Here is a 20,187-nt window from a genome sequence, read left to right on the forward strand (position 1 = left end):
TTCGACTGCAGTATTCCAGGTATGTTCAGGAAATTTTAGATGTATGGCAATCCTAATTTTTAGTAAAGTTTTGGTTTCTTCAGCTTTACAGCCCTAAATATTGGACTCAGTTGCAGCATGTGTAGGTTTTCATGAAGGTAGGAACTAGGGCTGTACCAAATTGACAAGGGTCAGTTTTCACCTTAGTGATGTTGGTACATTACATTCAACGAGTGTACACTCAGTGCATTTGTATATCCATATTACCTGAAGGAGCATCACCACCCCCATCGTTCATCCCGCACACTGAGGTCCAGTGCCGAGGGCCTCCTGGGAGTTCCTTCACTGTGAGAAGCGAAGTTACAGGGAACCAGGCAGCGGGCCTTCTCACTTGTGGCACCCGCCCTGTGGAACACCCTCCCACCAGATGTCAAAGAAATAAACAACTCTCTGACATTTAGAAGACATCTGAAGGCAGCCCTGTTTAGGGAAGCTTTTAATATTTGATGAATGATTGTATTTTAATATTTTGCTGGAAGCCGCCCAGGTGGGTGGGGTATAAATAAATTATTATTATTATTATTATTATTATTATTATTATTATTATTATTCCCTCATACAATTCTTGGCATGCAAAGGTCAGTGAGTGTACAGTCTGGGTACATAAGGGGTGGGGAACCTCTGGACTGCAGACCAAACTGGGCGTACATGACATCAGGTGTGCAACAGGTAAGAAGGGGCTTCAGAGGAACAATGGGGAGCTAAACTGGGAACGTGGTTGTTCCTTTGCTGAAAATCCACAAGTAGGACTGAAGGTAAGCTTCCAGTAACACTTTCAAATTTATGTGAGGTAGATTAGGCCTAGATTTAATGCCCGGCCAAAGGTCACCCAATGAGCTTTATGGCCAACTGGGAATTTGAGCCCTGTTCTCCCAAGTTCTAGTCTGACACACTAACTATTATGCCACCTTGGCTTTTTTACACAGGTAAAGAATATGAGGTAGTCAATTGTGTGTATTTGCATGAAATACAATATATTCAGCTGGCACAAGAAGAGGGCCTAGGTTTGATCGCTTATTCTGTAAAGGTTGTCATATTTCATGGATTTGTCCATTTTTAGTCTGGCCCTATTAAGAAAAATTAGGCTGCCTAGTTAACTAGACATCTGGCAATGCACAAAACACAACAGTTACTATTTGCTGTAAGCAAAACACAACAAGACCTTGTACATCTCTACAAACAGGCCATATGGTCTGTCCTTTAAAAAAAACAACACCAAATTCTGAGCCTCTTTCTCTCTTTGCTTCTGAGAGGCTTCACCTGCTATATTTATTTAGGTATATTCGCCTTTCCTTAGCTCATGTGTGACTCCTCCACTCTCACCCTGGTGGTGGAAATAAAATAATGGATTATGTTGCCTACTTCTGCTACATAGGGAGCCAGGAGCGCTTTTTGCCAGCTGGTAGTACGAAATGTATTTCTGCATCATGGAGTTGTTGTTGTTGTTGTTTAAATAAAAAATACCCATATTTAATATGTGTCTAAACTCAAGTGACACCCTCAGCCCGGCAGCAGCAGCAACCGTACATACTACTTTAAAAAGAAGTAAAATAACACTGAGAGTTATGGATGCTGACTTGTATTCATCTGTCAGCATTCTTGAGATATAGCCAGCAGTGGTTTGACAGTGAATAGAGGGAGTATATACTATACACCCTGAAGCTAGACATGTTCCTAGCAGAACACCCACACACCCCCTGCAAAGTTTGATCCCACACCAGCTAAGATTCAGAAGCACGCATATTGCTTTCAAAAAAATGCTGCTCTGCCAGGACCCTGTGACTTAACAGCAGGGGTGTCTTCAATCGCTGTTTATATGAATGTCCTTCCACCCGCAACAAAAGTGAATCAAGGGGTGGGGAGATTTCTCTTCCGGTGAAGCATGATCTTAGGAATTTCAAGGGATGCTTCCAAAGACTTGATTCAAAATACTTTGCATCACTAAAAGCCATGCATATCCATCCTGAAATATTGAGAGGAGTGGGAAGTTCAGCAATAAAGTGATTTCACCCTGAGGACTACAGTGGGGCCTCGGTTTAAGTACACAATTGGTTCCGGAAGTCTGTACTTAACCTGAAGCGTACTTAACCTGAAGCAAACTTTCCCATTGAAAGGGGGGGAAAATATTTTTTGTTTCCCATTGAAAGTAATGGAAAGTGGATTAATCTGTTCCAGACGGGTCCGTAGAGTACTCAACCTGAAGCGTACTTAACCCGAAGTATGAGTGTAATTGGTTCCGGAAGTCCATACTTAACCTGAAGCGTACTTAACCTGAAGTGAACTTTCCCATTGAAAGTAATGGAAAGTGGATTAATCCGTTCCAGATGAGTCCGTGGAGTACTCAACCTGAAGAATACTTAACCTGAAGTATGAGTGTAATTGGTTCTGGTAGTCCGTACTTAACCTGAAGCGTACTTAACCTGAAGCGAACTTTCCCATTGAAAGTAATGGAAAGTGGATTAATCCGTTCCAGACGGGTCCGCGGAGTACTCAACCTGAAGCGTACTCAACCTGAGGTATGAGTGTAATTGGTTCTGGTAGTCCGTACTTAACCTGAAGCGTACTTAACCTGAAGCGAACTTTCCCATTGAAAGTAATGGAAAGTGGATTAATCCGTTCCAGACGGGTCCGCGGAGTACTTAAACTGAAAGTACTCAAATCAAAGCATACTTAAACCGAGGTATGACTGTATAACAAAAACACTTGTCACATTTTTGTACTTGGGGACAAGGGGAGCTGGATTCCAAACAACAACAACAACAACAGCAACAACAACAGCAGCAGCAGCAACAACAACAACAACAACAAAACTTAAGAGTCTGCTGGATCAGACCAATGGCCCATCTAGTGAGCATCCTGTTTTCACAGTGGCCAACCAGCTGCCTGTGTGGGACATTGGCAGTTCTCCATTGGCCCTGATCATGAGGATCAAATCTGGACATTTCTTCCCCAGGACTGGAGGTCCCCATACCAGTTACCTGGCTCCCTGGCCACCATTTATCTCCTCCAAATCCACAGGACCAGAGATGATGGGGACCCAGGTAGAAACTTCAGAGCCACCACTGTTAGTAAGGCTACTCATGGACCAGGAACCGGGGGGGGGGGAGCTCCTGGAAACACTTATGTGGGTCAGGGCCTGATTGAGAGACAGGGAGGGATGGAACTGCTCAGTCCAGGGGTCAGCGAACTTTTGCAGCAGGGGGCCAATCCACTGTCCCTCAGACCTTGTGGGGGGACGGATCATATTTTGAAAGAAAAAATATATATGAACGAATACCTATGCCCCACAAATAACCCATAGATGCATTTTAAATAAAAGGACATGTTCTACTTATGTAAAAACACCAGGCAGGCCCCACAAATAACCCAGAGATGCATTTTAAATAAAAGGATACATTCTACTCATGTAAAAACATGCTGATTCCCGGACCGTCCGCGGGCCGGATTGAGAAGGTGATTGGGCCGCATCCAGCCCTCGGCCTTAGTTTGGGAACCCCTGGCTCAGTCTCTCCTTGCTGAAGCAACAGCTCTCATTATAGCGCTGAGCTCCAGATATGTGATCGGAAATAATAGGTAAATCAGAAATAAATACATAAAAGGTTGGATCCAGACTTCATCTCATTTAGAGTAGACCCGCTGAACTCAACTGTATTGATTCGACCTAAAATAAAGAAAGAACTAGGCACCAAAATGTCTTCCTAACACACAATGAGCTGAAGGCTGCGGTCCTTAACTCAATGGGATTTATTTCTTGATAGACCTGTGCAGGGTTGCACTGCATCTTTTCCATTTTTTCCCCCTTTCTCAGCAGCCCCATTTATGCAGAAGGTCTTGGTCCTTAACATACCAGCGTTGTACATACTGCAATCCTTTATCATACCAAGCAGCTAACCTTCCAAACAAGATTAAATAGATACAAAGATTCTCCCTCCTCAGACACACTTTCCGCTGTAGCTGTTTCAAGTCGGTGTCTTGACCCAAGCATCCATTAGCAGCTCTGCAGATAATTATTCTGCCCGTATAGCTTTTGACAGGAAGACAAAGCTCGGATCACAAAATTTTCATTTACTGAAAGGTGGTGGGGGGGGGGAGGCCTCTCAAAGGAAGCTTGTTGGCTGAGTTGAGAAAGAGGGTAGCCTCCATTTAATCAGTTTTGGCCCCATTACGACAGTCAGTGGAAATTATTATAGTTGGCTTCAGGGGACCAGCGGATAATTTGTCCAGCCAAGAAAAGAAATTAAACACAAGGAAAGAGAGAAAAGAGATAACGGCACACTTCGATTTGATGGCATGGTAATTGTTTCAAAAGTTTCCCAACAAATTGTCTAAAAATTAAAAAGCTGCTAATAAACTGCCATATGAAACAAAACAAAATATGCACGGAATGAAAAAGAGGTCAGGCTTTACAGAATATTTCCCTTCTGTGCAGTGGAAGCTTTTTGCAAAAATGCTTTGATCTTATTATGAACTTTTGTTGTTGTTTTTATTGTTCTCCATATGTTTCCTTTTCTTTTGTGTTACCACGACTCAGCACTCTATTATGAAAAGCATTCAGCAAACAGATCCCATTTTCAGACAAGCTAAAATGCCTAAAGCACTGAACTCTATTTGGTGAGCATGCAATGAGAGTCTTTTTAATTTTTAAGCCTACATCACCTAACCCAACAATTTAAAATGCAATTGGGATCAATCTATTGTCAAAATGTGCCTTTCAGAGAGGCCCATTTAGGAATACTTGTGCCGCATAAATGGAAGGACTTCTGATACAGTATTAAATCAAAAAGAAGCTGTCTTTGAGATTTGGTTATGGGCCTGACAAAAAGGAAGATTTTGGAGTGCTGAGGCTGAAAACAGTTGGAAATTGCACACACTTATGAGGTGCCTTTTGCCTCCAGACAGATGAAATATTCTAAAGCAGAAAAGGAAGTCATCGGTTAGAGACTACGATATTCTTTTTTGTTCAGGAACTCCAGCAGGGGGGCTGAGTGAATTTGAACAATAAATAAGAGAGAGGAGCTACCTGTAATGCTGGTGCCAAGCTGCAAGAAGTGAGGTTACAGGGAACCAGGCAGAGGGCCTTCTCGGGAGTGGCGCCCACCCTCAGTGGCGGGGAGCAGGCGGGTGCATGGCTGCCGTGTGTCCCAGAGGTGTGGCAAGCATCCTGGGGGCGTGGTGCCCAGTGGGCATAGCTGCCAAGTTGCTGTCCGAGAAATAAGGGACCGGGCTGGAAGTAGCAGTCCGGAAGTAGCGCTGCCGCCATTTTGGAACTGGACGGAGCATGCTCAGAAGTGACTTTTGATGCTGCTTTGCCCAGTTCCAAAATGGCCGCCGTGCAAGAAGTCGCACTGCAGCCATTTTGGAACTGGGCAGAGCAGCATCAAAAGTCGCTTCTGAGCATGCTCCGTCCAGTTCCAAAATGGCCGTCGCACCAGAATAAACTGGGGGGAAACAAAAAAATCCGTTTTTTTCAGCTAAGAACAGCTGGAAAAACAGGGATTTTCCGGAGAATACGGGAGACTTGGCAGCTGTGCCAGTGGGGGGGGGGAAGCAGCCACAATGGCACCCCAACGGTATTGTGGTGCTGGGGACGGTGCGCTCCCCCACCTCCTCTTCCTCCGCCAGTGCCGCCCTGTGGAACACCCTCCCAACAGATGTCAAGGAAATAAACTATTTGACTTTTAGAAGACATCTGAAGGCAGCCCTGTTTAGGGAAGTTTTTAATGTTTGCATAGCTGCCAAGTTTTTGCTTTTCTCGCGAGGAAGCCTATTCAGCATAAGGGAAAATCCCTGTAAAAAAGGGATAACTTGGCAGCTATGTGTTTGACGTTTTTAATATTATGTTGGGAGCCGCCCTGAGTGGCTGGGGAAACCCAGCCAGATGGGTACGGTATAAATAAATTATTATTATTATTATTATTATTATTATTATTATTATTAGCCTGCTGTGGAGTTGTTCCACTCAGGAAGGAGGCTTCACCTGTGATTCCCAAGCTAACTGTATATTTCATCACTTTAAAACAGTGGCTAAGTGGCAGCAGGGCTCTCTGCTCAGAGGGCCGAAAGGTGATGTGCAAGGAGATGGTGGAATCAAGTTCACGTGCTCACATAAACTTTCTGCACTTGTCATCTTCTTAGACACGCAGACTCCTGTAATACTCCTGAGCTGGATCTGGAAGAAGGAACTGATTTAGGGCATCTTAGAAGTCTGCCGTCCTAATTCAGAGCCTGCGAAGTGAGCCGTGACATTTGCGGAGGATCAATGATGCAGAGTGCCTCTGTTAAAATTATAATTAGTAGGGGAGAAAGAAACAATTAAGAATCTTCTCAAAAGGTACAGAACCATTTGTGTGGCATTGAATATATATATATATATATATATATATATATATATATATATATATGCGCGCAACGAGAACTAAATGGACCATCATTTAAATATGTACTGGAAGTAACAAATTGAGAATCGCTCATCCTTTAAAAACGCAAGCAAATGTAGCTCAGGCAAAATAAACTGAAATACAACTATTCAGTGGGACGGAACTTGCAATGCAGCAGAGCATTAAAATGCCTTACTGAAATAATGGACAGCTAGATAGATATCATTAGCAAGCCTAGTGGCTGTGATAAAGGAAGGTTAGGCTATTAGGAGCTGTATAGGCAGACTCTTTCTCTTTCTACCCCCATTTAAAGAAAATTGGGACCACAAATGTATGCTGCGGTTGCCAACCTATCAGGGGGGAAATAGGCTTGGGTGGGATTAGAGTCGTCTTACTTCGTTTGTTTGTTTGTTTGCTTGTTGGGATTTGGTCAGTAGCAAACGAATTTCCAAAGCAGTAGAATTTAGGTAAAGAAAAAATTTGCTTTCTACCCCCTTCACTGGGTTCACCATGATGGCCTTGGTCCTGTATACCTGAAGGAGCGTCTCCACCCCCATCGTTCAGCCCGGACACTGAGATCCAGCGCCGAGGGCCTTCTGGCGGTTCCCTCACTGCAAGAAGCAAGGCTACAGGGAACCAGGCAGACAACCTTCTCGGTAGTGGCACCCGCCCTGTGGAACGCCCTCCCATCAGAGGTCAGAGAGATAAACAACTACCTGAAATTTAGAAAATACCTAAAGGCAGCCCTGTTTAGGGAAGTTTTTAATCTGTGATATTTTAATGTATTTTAATGTGTGTTGGAAGCCGCCCAGAGTGGCGGGGGGACCCGACCAGATGGGTGGGGTATAATATATTATTATTATTATTATTATTATTATTATTATTATTATTATTATTATTATTCCACTCTGTCCCTTATTTTCATCACTGGACTTGTCGTGATATTGTCTCTCCCACCATCTGGAACCAGATTTCTTCTTCCAAGAGTTATCAACCCTCATCAAAAATCTATGAGGGACTCCAGAGATCAGATGTCCAAAATAATGCTGCAGTGCAAGGGCCTGACTTGAGGAAGGATTCCATGTTTTTAGAAAAGGGAGTGTCTTATGATGTTGAACTTACAAAAGACTTGGGTCCTAAAATAAACTAACTTAACGGAAGTCCAAAGGAGAAGCGTTACCTGGACCCACCTGCCTCCTGCCTCCTGCTATGAATCCAAAGAGGGGTTTAAGCTCTTGTGATCCAGTGTAAGGTCTCTAGACCAGGGATGGGTCACTTGTGGCCCTGCAGAAGTTATTGGACCACAATTGCCACCATCCCTTCCCACGGACCTTGCTGCCTGGTGATAATGGAACTTGAAGTTCAACATCTGAAGGGGTGCAGGCCTACCATTCCTGCCCTAGATTACGCCATCTCTGTGTTAAGTTTGTGCTGTCAGGGCACATTGAGAGGCCTGGAAGTGAAAGAAGTCACCAACGATGCCATGAAGAGGGCGACATTCTTCAGCATCTATGGAGAGGAGACATTCGGAATCGCCCGGGCTCTCCTTGCACCTAGAGATGTCGCTACCGTCTCTTACAAAACAATAATGGAACTTAGAGGGGAGGGGTGTTATGTACTGAGCTGAATCCTAGAACAATAGGATCCAGAATCAGCAGTTTGATTGGTCCGCAGGAGCTATCCAATCCAACTCCTGGTGGAAGTGAATCCGCAACCTGCTTGGCCTGCAGGAGCAGCCAATCAGGCTGCTGGCAGAAGTCAATCCACAACCTGATTGGCCCACAGGTGTAGCCCTGAAGTAGCCAATCACGCAAGGCCCATTGTGTAAAAAATATGGGCCTTGCGTGATAAGCAGATGTTTTTGTGAAAAGAGCCATTCTCCTCTTCTCCTTTGACAATACGAGCTGCATAAAGAGCATGAAATTCACTCTCGACTCCGAGTATATTTCACCCATCCTACCTCCCCCCCCCCCTGCATATTTGCCAAAGCCAGAGCCTGAATATTTTTTCTGGAAGATATTCTTGCATGGGTTGGATTTTATGATATTGAATTATGGCATAATAACTATAATTCAATCAATCATCAATCAAATCTTTATTACCGCCATAGACCAGCATAAGTAACGTGGGGTACAATCATTTAAAATCTGTAAAACGTTTTGGAAAGCTAAAATTATTATAACAGAAGGTATATATAAAAGACCAAAAGAGACTAAAAGAAGCTTTAAAAATCTAAAAGAAGGGTTAGCAGCATTTAACAGATGTGGAAGAGCATAAAAAGTTAGTATATAAAGGGCTATGGCTATCAATTTACAAAACACTCTGATATGAGTGTTCATTTAATCTATTTTGTGGCGCAGGTCATCGACCAACAAGTTTTGAACACTGCTATGCAGAACCTGGCAACATTGCGACGTTTGGTTACCTTAAGTCCAGTCAAAGGAAACTATGGGGTTGCGGCGCTCATCTCGCTTGCACCCCGAGGGAGTCAATGTTTGTCCACAGACAGCTTTCCAGGTCATGTGGCCAGCATGACTAAACTGCTTCTGGCGCAATGGAAACACCATGATGGAAACTAGAGTGCACAGAAACACTGTTTACCTTCCTGCCCCAGTGGTACCTCTTTATCTACTTGCACTAAGTGTGCTTTCGAACTGCTAGGTAGGCAGGAGCTGGGACAGAGCAACAGGAGCTCACCCCATTGTGTGTATTCGAACCACCCACCTTCTGATCAGCAAGCCCAAGTGGCTTAGTGGTTTGTGCCACATGCCCTGGGTACTTATGGAGGAGTGGGGAGATGAGGTTAATACGGATGTCTCTATATAAGCACATGTTCTATATAATTCAATATTACACCATACATGTCTGCTCAGATGGTCTTGAGTACACTTTTACCTGTATGACTTCATTTAGGTAAGTTGGTTTAGGATTGCAGCCTAGCCCATGTGTTTTACTTTAACGGTCCTGATATTAATTGGAGCTATTAGATTGTCTTTTTGGTATGGTAAGCCTTGAAATCAAGCAAGCTGGAAGAGCATCATCATTTTCCATTACAGGGTATGAAATCGGTCCACTTAGTCTACTGAGATATTTACAGACGAACTCTTTCGACCAGCTGGGTCATGTTCATCCTTCCTTCCTGTAGCAATTTTTGAGAATCACAATAGTGGCCTCAGAAGAAACCATGTCCATAACTCACCTTGCTCACAGGTTGCACAGATTCAAGTCACATGGACACACTTTTAGCAATGCAACGGCAACATATTAACTGGGCCAGTGAAATTTAAATAACCTACATTTCCAAGGAGGCACTTGCACTTCAGTTCTGATTCTTAATATTTTCATAAGATTACAGAGAATTCCCCCCCCTTTATTGTCATGGCAACAGAGCCTTGAAAGTACCATGCTTGCTATTCTGTCACTCCATTATCCGAAAGACAGAGGCCGGCAAATTTGAGGGTGCAGCGAGAACAGCAGCAGTTGGACAATGCAGAGTGTGGCACAACATGCCCTTTTATGGAAAGCTGGTAATTGTCTCCAGTTTGCTATTCCAGACCAAATGCCACAGTGAAAACACAAACATTAAGGCTGCAATCCTATACCCAGTTACAGTACAGGGGACAGGGGGCAAATTCAGTTTGGCTTGCCTTTTCATACCACCCTTCCTGATCCGCACCGCCCAAAACAGCTCAGGCACCAAAATGCAACTAGGCTTTAAAATTCACACGCCTCTGAATGTTGTGATGCAGTTCTCCAACCAAATGATGCCTACAAAACTTTGTTAGGGGAAAGTGTGCATAAAAACCAATGTATTAGTGAAAGTAACATAAAGAAACACATTATATCGGGGGGGGGGATGCTTAAAAATTTCCTTTGAGGAGAAATGCATGCTGAATGTGGATGAATTTCGGGGAGGAAATTTTATATTAGTTACAAAAAACAAAGTGATGTGGAATGGAAATGTGGTGAACTGAACTTAAGAATGGGGAAAATGAGAAACTGTGATTGGCAAATTTGTCCATCCCTACCTCGGCATAAGGAGACGCGGGTGGCTCTGTGGTCTAAACCACAGAGCCTATGGCTTGCCGATCAGAAGGTCGGCGGTTCGAATCCCCGCAATGGTGTAGTGGTTAAGAGCGGTAGACTCATAATCTGGGGAACTGGGTTGGCATCTCCGCTCCTCCACATGCAGCTGCTGGGTGACCTTGCATGTAACAATCCCAGAATAATCCCTAGTATGTGCTGTACCTCTAATGCGGCTCGGCTAATCTCCTGATCTGGACAAGCAGAGATAAACACCAGGATTAACACAGTTACAATGTGGCTCTCAGCAGTTATGGGCCCAGTTATGCACCAGTGTGGTGTAGTGATTAAGAGCGGTAGACTTGTAATCTGGGGAACCGGGTTCGTGTCTCCGCTCCTCCACATGTAGAGATTGTTAGCCGCTTTGAGACTCCTTCGGGTAGTGATAAAGCGGGATATCAAATCCAAACTACTCTTCTTCTTCTTCTTCTTCTTCTTCTTCTTCTTCTTCTTCTTCTTCTTCTTCTTCTTCTTCTGTGTGTGAGAGTGAGTGAAAGAGAGAGATATCTTTGTGTATGTGAGAGTGAGTGTGTGATGTGTTCCTGCAGGTGTGTGCTCTACATTTATAGTGAGTGAGTTTGCTGCATGGGTGGTCTGCATTTTGCATGTGTTCTGAAAATGTGTCTTGCGTCATGCGGGCATGTGAGAGCGAATGTGTATACAGTAATCCCTTTGGACTTTATTATTACTTTCAATGTGGTCCTTAGGAGAAACAAACAAACAAACAAAAAAGGTTAGCCATCCTTGATTCCACTTCATAACAAGCCAAATCGGACTTTTAATAAGGCTTGGATCCAAGGTGAACCAATTAACATAGCTTACGTTAGCTTTTGATCAATGGCATGATTGATGATGGTGGAGTCATATATGGATCTTATTGTGTTAACACTTACTCCTCTATAGGTAAAAGGTAAAGGTAAAGGACCCCTGGATGGTTAAAGGCGATTATGGGGTTGCGATGCTCATCTCATTTTCAGGCCGAGGGAGCCGGCGTTTGTCCACAGACAGCTTTCCGGGTCATGTGGCCAGCATGACTAAACCTCCCTTATGGTTTTTGACTTTGGCCTTTTTAAAAATGAGGCTGCATTTAAAATGTTAAATGTAAATTGTATTTTAACCTGTATTTTAACTAATTGGTTTTCTTTCTTTATGTCTTATTGTAATTTTACTGGTGTCAGCCGCCCTGAGCCCAGGGGCAGGGTATAAATAAATAAATATATTATTATTATTATTATTATTATTATTATTATTATTATTATTATTATTATTATACCGCTTCTGGTGCAATGGAACACCATGACGGAAACCAGGGTGCACGGAAATGCTGTTTCCCTTCCCATCACAGCGGTACCTATTTATCTACTTGCACTGGCGTGCTTTCGAACTGCTAGGTTAGCAGAAGCTGGGACAGAGCAATGGGAGCTCACTCCATTGTGCGGATTTGAACTACCAACCTTCCGATCAGCAAGCCCAAGAGGCTCAGTGGTTTGGACCACAGCGCCATCCGCATCCACCACACAGCACCTGGTTTGTACATTGTTCCTCTGTATGCCCCTTGGCTTGCATCCTTTCCCCCGGAGCACTAGAATCCTGGGTTAGACTGATAAAGCTGTATGTCCCTGACTGTTCCTTCTCAAACCACCATTGGTGAATCACTGCTTTATTAAAAAGCCAGGATGCTTTAAAGATGAAATTACAGACCCAAATTTCATTACTGCTAACCCAGTTTCAGTCAGAGCAGGAGACCTGAACCCAGGAGGTTACAGATGAAAGTCTTAATTAATATTGTAAAAAGTCTGAAGCTCAGAAGTGCCAAAGCTGTGTTTTGGAAAATCCTGACTTTGCTGTTAACAATAATTATGATATTGTATTATGCTCAAGGCAGGGTAAGTCAGAAATGAGGGTAAGAAAAGAACAATCACACTTTTAAAAAAATGGATTATTCGTTGTATTTAACTGTGCCTGATAAAACGGGTCATGTTCTGCATGCCAAATTAAGCTTTTCCCTGGGCAAAAGCTGCTAGTAATATTGCTTAAAGGAAATAAGGTTTGACTTTAAAAATAAATAAAACAAAACTTGAAGGGGACACATTCTCTTCGCAGTTATGCCACCTATTCAGTTGACATGCAAGCACGGGGCCCAGAAGTCAAATTTCAAAGTACAGGAGCAAGGCCAGAGGATCATAACTGAACAGAAGCTACAAAGGTGACCAAAATCAACATACCCTTTCTGCCAATAAAATGTGTGTGTGTGTGTGTGTGTGTGTGTGTGTGTGTGTGTGTGTGTGTGTGTGTTTGCACTGTTAATCTTTTAGAATGATTTTTACATTCCATTGTGTGCATTCGGGGAGGAGTTCAGTACCACAACTATGAATTTATTCAAAACTTATGTTTTCTAAATATCACATTTAAAATGGCAAACATTCCTTTTTAAAAAGACAAATATGTTGATAAAAGCTTCCCTCTTCTTCCCAAGGAGGGAAGCTGGATGAGTCAGATAACTCATGCGTTTCTAAGATTCATTTGTACTAGAGATGACAGGAAGATTGTAGATTTAAGAGTTTGATCTTCCCTTCGCTTACAATGCTTGTCCATTTCGCTGTATCTGAAAGAAGAGATGAAAACAGAGGACAATGCCTTTATCAAATCATAATTTACATTTCCCCCCACAAGTATTATTGAATCATTTTCGAAGACCATCGAAGTAGCAGTTATAGCTGGTTGTGACACGGATTGTCAAAGTGGAGCAAATAATTGGGGGAAAGGAAGGAAGAAAGAGTGTTTGGGAATATTAAAAGAAGCTCCCTTGGTTTCGACAAAGTCCATAAAAATAAAGACATTAATCCCTTTGTACAGATTTGAAGTGGTTGCACATTAGAAAAATCTCTGATACATTCATTTGATTGCTAAGAGTGTGTGTGTGTGTGTGTGTGTGTGTGTGTGTGTGTGTGTGTGAAGTTTTCACTGAGTTGATAGCTGGCTGGAGAGCACTTGCTTTAAGAATTCAGGACCACGCGAAGGATGTACTTTAAGACCCTTGTTTTATCTATTTTCCTTAAAGCCTCCTGCTAACACAGATTAGAGAAAGTAATCTGATTTATGGAATTTCCACAGATTCAGGGGGAAGAGGAGATAATAGGGTATTAACATTTTCCTCATATGCAAATGCAATAATATGAGCGGCTCATTTTCTCTCGCAGACATTTTTCTATGTTCTCTTCAGTGCTGTAAGGAGGAAAGCTCCAAGACATTGCCATTTTAAATGGATGAGAATTCAGATCCCACTGAAACCAATGACTCCTTTTAACCCCCCCCCCCCTGCAATCTAGCATATTTCTTCTCATAAGGCCTTCTGAATTGCAGATGCTCATTCTGGAATGAATGCTTCATGGGTGAATCATAAGGAAGGTTTTGGTGATTCACTTATTTGCAGGATCAAAACATTGCTATTTGTGGCCTATTTATTTGAGTCTCTAATTTCCATCCTATTCTTTGCACTGCCAGATTTTTAATTAATTAGTCTGAGGCAATAGAAGTAGCCTCTCTCCCCCCCTCTCCCTCTCCCTCTCTCCCTCTCTTTATCTCTCTCTCTCTCTCTCTCTCTCTCTCTCTCTCTCTCTCTCTCTCTCTCTCTCTCTCTCTGAATTCATGAATAAAGCAAAAAAAAAATCTCTCTGAAAGGAACCACACAATTTAGGATTGTTTTCTAAACCTTGAATATATTATATATAAATGCATAGGTCTATTGGCAGCTGTCAGAGGTGAGCCAAGAGGAAGACTCAGAAGTCAAGAGTTGAGGGAGCCCCGAGCAACCAAGCAGCAACCATGCCCCCTCACCCTTTGCTGGGCACCCATTTTATCCTACGAGATGCCAATCTGAGCACAGGAAGCATTGCCCTTACTCAGAGTTGGCTTCAGCATTGCCCTCTCTCCAAACTGGTTTCACAGCATTAATGCCACATAACCAACAAGATTTGGCTACATGGATATCTCTGAAGCAAACCGGGTTCAAGGCAAAGCTTCTTGCCCTCACTCTGGCATCATGTGGGATTAAAGAAAAAGTTGCCCAGCAGGAACAGGCAGCACAGTGGCCACCACCAGCCCTAGTCAAGGATGAGGGAAGTTGAAGCAACATGTGCAGGGTCACAGATTTTCCACACCTGTTGCTCATGTTTTTTATATATACATAGGTAGTGATGCTGGTGGTGCTGTGGGTTAAACCACAGAACCTAGGGCTTGCCGATCAGAAGGTTGGCGGTTCGAATCCCTGTGACAGCGTGAGCTCCCGTTGCTCGGTCCCTGCTCCTGCCAACCTAGCAGTTCGAAAGCATGTCAAAGTGCAAGTAGATAAATAGGTACTGCTCCGGCAGGAAGGTAAACAGTGTTTCCGTGCGCTGCTCTGGTTTGCCAGAAGTGGCTTAGTCATGCTGGCCACACAACCCGGAAGCTGTACGCTGGCTCCCTCGGCCAGTAAAGCAAGATGAGCACCGCAACTCCAAAGTTGCCCATGACTGGACCTAATGGTCAGGGGTACTGTTACCTTTACCTTTAGGTAGGCAGGCAGGCACTAGTGGCTCATGGACAACAACACTTTACTATTTTTGGAACCTTTCTCATTTAGTTTCTTCACCAATATGGATAGCCAAAAGAAACAAAACTAATCTGCTTTAAATGCCTGAAAGAAGGCACATTAAGTGTTTCTTTTAACAAAGGAACTTGCACCCCTCCTTTTTTCACACAGTGCTTCCGAGCATTAAGGGGGGAAGAGGAACTGATGGAAATCTTTGGATTGGTCTTCACATCAAGCAAGGCTCTCGAGAATATGGCTCCATCTGACCAACCCAACCTGGTTTGGACAGGGGTGGAGCTTCACCTGGCCCAGAATGGGGTAGATCCTGTAGGTGTTGCGTATGTGTGCATGCAACATTGACTACCATTGTCCATCGAAAACTATATAAGCCCATGCTGCTTCCAGACGGCCCTCTTGGGCATGTGCCGGAGCCCAGTGGAGGATAGGGGCAGCAACGCTGCTGTCACCTCTCCTCCTCTCTGGTCTGACGTGGAAGTGAAGCTGTGGCTGGCTGGTGGCGCTGGGTCATCGCACAATGAAGCTGCCTCCACAGCTCCCTCATTGTCAGGGACTGGACTGTAGAAGAGGCTTGGGAACCCATCCCTCCTTCTCCTCTGCTTTCCTCAGAGGAAGAAGGGGAGTGGGGGGGGAGTGGGCCCCTTCCCCTGTAGTTTCCAGAGTAGAGGGAGAGAGGATTGTTTTGCAGCAGAATTGTGAGCTGCCAAGCTTTGGGAACTTAGGGGAAGGAGGGGGAGTTAGAGAACTGCCAACAGAGAGTTCCTTGGAGAGCATAGAAGCCCCTCCTTCCCCCCCACACTCATCGCTCATTCCGAATTCAAGAGCATAGGGTCCAGCGACAATTGACTCCTGAAGTCTCCCATAGAGCCATGGGCTGTTGCTGGGGAAGGAAGGGGAGGGGATCAGAGTGAGCATCGTCACCATGGAGTTAAGACAGGGTTGTTTGCCTGGCTTCATCATTGCTGAATAAAAACCACAAAATACGGACTTTCTTGTTTCTTCTTTGATCCTTGATGTTGCTGGGGGGGGGATCCCTTGAGTCTGACACTCATGCCCAGTGGAAGGGGGGGGATGATGATGATGCAGCCTCTCTGCTGCTTCTGTCCCCGGATCAAGCCCTCTTCCTCCCTCCTGGAGTTGTGGCTGCAACCTCCCCCTCCCTCTCAGCCAGCCTAGGAGCAGGGTGCATGCAGGCATCCCTTCGCCAGCCACAAGGAAAAGGGGCACTACTGCCACCCCAGCCCTAAAGGCCCAGCCCAAGCCCAACTTCTCTCCTTGTGGCTCCAGCCTCAATGAGGGTGTCGGTTGTGGGGGTGCTGGGTTGTGCCCCTGAAAAAATGTGCCTGGAGTCACAGCCCCCAGTCCTCCCCCCACTATGTCACTATGTCACTGATTTAGTTTGCATTTAAAGCTGAACCTATTGAATTTGCACTTTCTGGAACAATATGTGAACTGAAACAGATGCATCCTTCAAAAATTGCACTGACCTGAATTTTGTGGTGCGGTTTTCCAAACAGCAAATGTTTACCAAAATGCCTATACAAGGACCGCCTCTCCTGGTATGCTCCGCGGAGGACCTTAAGGTCCACAAACAACAATACTCTGGAGACCCCGAGCCATAAGGTGGGTAGATTGGCCTCAACTAGGGCCAGGGCCTTTTCAGTATTGGCCCCAACTTGGTGGAACGCTCTTTCACAGGAGACCAGGGCCCTGCGGGATTTGTCATCTTTCTGCAGGGCCTGCAAGACAGAGCTGTACCGCCTGGCCTTTGGGTTGGATTCAGTCTGACCCCTGTGTTTTCCTCCCTCGTGGTTTGGATTTATGGACTACTTAAAATGAGGCTGCATTTAAAATTTTAATATTGTATTTTAATCTGTATTTTAATTCATTGCTTTTTATGTTTTATTGTAATTTTATTGGTGTGAGCCGCCCTGAGCCCGGTTTTGACTGGGGAGGGCGGGGTATAAATAAATTATTATTATTATTATTATTATTATTATTATTATTATTATTATTATTACTACTACTACTACTACTATAATGGGGAAAGTGTGAATAAAAAAAGAATAGATCAGTGAAGACAACATACAGAAACACAAATCAGGGGTAGATGTGTACATTAGTCAAAATTGCCCTCAAAAATATCCACGTTGGGAGAAATTCACACTAAAATGCTGGTGTATTTCTGTGAGGACACTTTTAAAATAATATAAATCCAAATTACTACAGCAATGTAGAGAACTGAATTTAAGACTGAATGGTGAGAAATGGGGAAACTGAAATTGACAGATTCTTCCATCCCTACTTACAGCTAGAGAAAATGATCCTGTGGAGGATGAAAGACTGAGGTTGCATTTCACAAGTTCCCAGTGACTGTGCACAGATCCGAGTATAGGATTGCAATGTCAAGCAAAACATCTAGTGTGTTTTCCTACTGTACCTTGGTTGCCTTCGGAAACATTTTCTCCAAACACTCCCCCACCACTTCCCAACGTTATGCTGCTGAGAACAGCTGGCAAATAAGCCAAATAGTAAGTAACAACAGTGTTTAACTTTGTGCGAGAACTGACGAGATCACAGCCTGAGGTGAGATGCCAAGAAAATCCATAAACTATCTATAATTCAACAATGGGACGTTGGGATGCCAGACACGAGCTTTTTCAAAGGACAACATATCAATATTTTTGTGCATGGAACACTGTGCCATGTAAAGGAGAGAAGAAAAGGGAGTGAGTTAAGCATGAGAAAGGCACCTCAGTGTGTCAGTTTGATAGACTGAACCTGTTGAAAGAACTCAAGGAAGCATAAACATGGCATGCCTAATGTGAATAGTGTTTCCAAAAGAACCCCTTGCAACATTTAAAACCAAAGTGTAGCTTTATAAATATCTCCAAAGTGGCGAAAGGAAATGCCAGAGATTTCCCACTCTCTTCTCTTGCTCAGTGTACATGTGAATACAGTGGAACCTCGGTTTATGAACACCTCGGTTTACGAATTTTCGGTTTACGAATGCTGCGGACCCATCTGGAAGGGATTAATTCACTTTCCATTACTTTCAATGGGAAAGTTCACTTCAGTTTATGAACAGACTTCCGGAACCAATTACACCCATGCTTCAGGTTAAGTACGCTTCAGGTTGAGTACTCCGCGGACCCGTCTGGAACGGATTAATCCATTTTCCAGTACTTTCAATGGGAAAGTTCGCTTCAGTTTATGAACGCTTCAGTTTAAGTACTCCGCAGACTGTCTGGAACAGATTAATCCACTTTCCATTACTTTCAATGGGAAAGTTCGCTTCAGTTTATGAACGCTTCAGTTTATGAACAGACTTCCGGAACCAATTGTGTTCATAAACCGAGATACTACTGTATTCCTTGACAGCACCTGGTTTTTTTTGGCCAACCCAGTTCCACACTCTGAGGGCTATAACCCTTCTGAATATAGACACAAGCTGGCTCCATGCAGCTCTGATTCCTTTCTTCCACGCAGGCACATGCTTGGACACCCAGAGGCTGCCCAAGAGACCATTTCAGAAAATTGGCATGTGAGGACATCCCAGATCCATCTCTCCCTACAGCTCTATCTGAAGTTACTTGAATGGTGCAGAGGGATATAATTAGATAACACTATGCATGGATGGATCTCCCATCCTTTAGGATCAGTGGCGTAGCATGGGGGGCCCACAGGGGCAGTTGCCCCAGGGGCAAAATTGTTAGGGGTGCAGAATTTCAACACCTGGGGCTGCCTCAATACAACTGTGCACTTCCATTGCTGGGATCCATTGAAAACGGCTTCTCCATGCAAACCAAGAAGTAACCTCTCCAGACAGCAGAATGACTCTTCTATTTTTATCTCAGCGGCTGCGATCCCCTGGGTGATAGGGATGCAATTAGGCAGTTTAATGTGCATGTGTATTCCATCCATTTCACACCATCCACCCCACCCCTCTGAGTGGCCCCAGGCACTGGCAACCTACGCTACGCCACTGCTTGCAATGTTCCTTTGTGCTGCCTGTGGAGTGCCTGAATGTGCCCGTGGAGTGGAATCTTGTGAGAATCCACAACCATTGGTGTCGCACCCACACTTGGATTGGGTGGGTGAAGATATGCTCATCTGATAGAAAAGAATTAGCTAAGGCTGTAATCGTTCTTACCCAGACATAAGTCCCATTTAATTCAGTTGGGTTTACTCCCAGATAACTGGGGTTAGGATTGCAGCTTAACTCCCGATCACATCCGCCCCCACTCATTCACATTACAGTTTCCGAATTTCACTCCCATCAGACTGCAAAAAGCTATGTAGGTGGTTAATAACAGCACTGGAAGGAAAGGACAACTAACAGATGTTATTAAACAGCTTTTAAAATTAAGAACTGTAAAAGCTTCAAGCCATTCTCCACCCTGAGAAAAATAGAATCTTGGTGCCCTCGTGAAATCTGTGCTAATGTATGATAAAGGTGATGGCCATTAAGGTATAATATTATTAATGGGGTGCCCATTAAATGTAGATTATCTTTAGTCTTAGCATTAATTTAATTTTAATTGATTTAAAATTTCTAGGACACAAAAGAGCCCCGAGGATTGAAATTAGGACCTGCACTTTTTACCATATTCATTAATGACTTGGGAAAGACAGAGTGAATTGTTCAAACCTGCAGATGACCATTTCAATTAGATTGATCTCAGCATATGAGAACCGGTACTGCAGAGTGGGAAAAATGAGGGTTTGGGGTTGGGATTTTTAAAGGTGTCTGAGAATGCATCTCCAATGATGCCAGGGCAGAGGGCGGGAGGGAGAGAATTTAGATTAGAAGGTAGTTGAAGGGGAACATGATGTGCCAAAAAGGTATGACACACACAGCCCTCCATGTTGCTATTTCCCATCTTCCCTGCTCATTGGCCATGCTGCTTGGGGCTGGTAGGAGTTTTGAGGGTCAAAAGCTCTCCACAATCTTTACAGCTTTTGTTATTTTTGTTACTGGATGTTTTCAATGTAAACTTGCTACATTTAAAGTGTTGAAAGGTTGTTACTTTGTACTTTGTAAGCCATTGTGTTGTTAGTCTGTTACATTTTTGTGCAAGCCACTTCGAGCATGGTTCT

The sequence above is a fragment of the Zootoca vivipara genome, chromosome 9 (assembly GCF_965207765.1).
Source record: "Zootoca vivipara chromosome 9, rZooViv2.hap1.1, whole genome shotgun sequence".
NCBI classification, from domain to species: Eukaryota; Metazoa; Chordata; class Lepidosauria; order Squamata; family Lacertidae; genus Zootoca; species Zootoca vivipara.